The 1,619-nt window shown below is 49.6% G+C and overlaps 1 pseudogene; it reads right to left on the reverse strand.

The window, feature by feature from the left end:
* Nucleotides 1–1,277: 1,277 nt before the first annotated feature.
* Nucleotides 1,278–1,360, reverse strand: LOC111551660 (annotated as a pseudogene).
* Between the last annotated feature and the right edge of the window lie 259 nt (nt 1,361–1,619).

Below are 1,619 nucleotides of genomic sequence, written 5' to 3' on the forward strand. Positions count from 1 at the left end.
TAGTTTTTTATAGTTTTTAGTAGAGACGTGGTTTCACCGTGTTGGCCAGGATGGTCTCGATCTCCTGACCTCATGATCCGCCCATCTCGGCCTCCCAAAGTGCTGGGATTAGAGGCTTGAGCCACCGCGCCCGGCCAATTTTGTATTTTTAGTAGAGACAGGGTTTCACCATGTTGGCCAGGCTGGTCACGAACCCTTGACCTCAGGTGATCCACCTGCTTTGGCCTCCCAGAGTGCTGGGATTACAGGTATGAGTCATCGTGCCTGGCCCCAGGCAGATTAGCGCATCTAAGCTCTTTATGTGTATGAACTCACTTAATCCTCAGTCCTCAATCCTCAAAACAACAATATAAGGTAGATACCATTATTCTCCTCATGTTACACTGTGTAGGCACAGTGAAGTAAGGTGACTTATGGAAAGCCACATAGCTAGTGAGTGGTGGAGACAGGATTTGAATCTAGGCATTCCTGCTCCAGGGCCTGGCTGCCATCCATTTTACCCAGTTCCCAGTTCACCCAGTTCATGCCCACATTCTGTAATCAGATAATGGGTCACTAGCAAGGTGCTGTCTGTTGTAGGGCAGGAGTGGGTCACTGAGCTTCCCCACGGTGGTGATGAAGTGTCCTTCACAACCGTCCACCTGAAGTAACTTACCCTGTAGTTACCTCAAAGAACCTTTATCAGTAAATGTCAAACTTGTTAAAAAGGCAAGTGCCCAGAACCTCCCTGGGTGGTTCTGGTTTAGTAAGCATACCAGTCAGGTCTCAGCGGCAGAGAATAGAAATCACTTGCTACGTGAATCCAAAAGGCATTTGATTCAAAGTGATGGAGACGGGAAACAAACATCTAGAGAAACAGTCATAGGTGTAGCAGTCGGAGATGCACTCACGTCTACCTCTGGTGCCCAGACCTGTGAACTCTGGCAGTACTGTCACTGGTTCAGAGCATCTACTGCATCCTAAGGGACAGAACCCCAGCATCACCAGGTGGTGTCTGCCAGCAGATGCTGTAGCTCAGTCTCCAATGGGCTGTTCATTCTACCATCCAGAAGATCACCTACCCCTGGGGACCGCGGTAAGGTCAGAGCATCTGGGGGGCACCAGCATATGGACCCATTTCTTTTGCTGTGAATGGATTTGTGATCAGAAGCAATGTGGGTGTCTGGCATTGTGGCAGTGGACGAGGCATTCAATGAGCTGGTAAGTTGCTGGCAGAAGCATGGTAATTAGGAAAAGGAAATTCATCTGTGGAAGAAGTGCTTACTCAAGGGGGGGACGTCACCTGTCTTTTGTTTTCAATTAGCAATTATCGCACCTCGGACAAACCTCATTGGCTATGATACTGCCACTGCGCAAAGCTCTGTCTTCCCTTTTGGAAGGGATCCCTCATAATTAAGATGCCATAGCTCAGCCTTGGTCTCCACTTATGGCTTCAGCGAGAAGGCAGCCGAGTCAGCTCTGGTGAGTGAAAGACAGTGGCTGAGTCCATGCACACCTCTATTCCTGCCGCCGTGGCTGCTTGGTTCGTGGGTCCACAGTCTTAACACAGGGACACTGTCAGTGACTGGCACAGAGGAGTCAGTCCACACCGTGGTTCTTTACTGCTGTTTCTAGTGAGG

This window comes from Piliocolobus tephrosceles, chromosome 7 (assembly GCF_002776525.5).
Source record: "Piliocolobus tephrosceles isolate RC106 chromosome 7, ASM277652v3, whole genome shotgun sequence".
Taxonomy (NCBI): Eukaryota; Metazoa; Chordata; class Mammalia; order Primates; family Cercopithecidae; genus Piliocolobus; species Piliocolobus tephrosceles.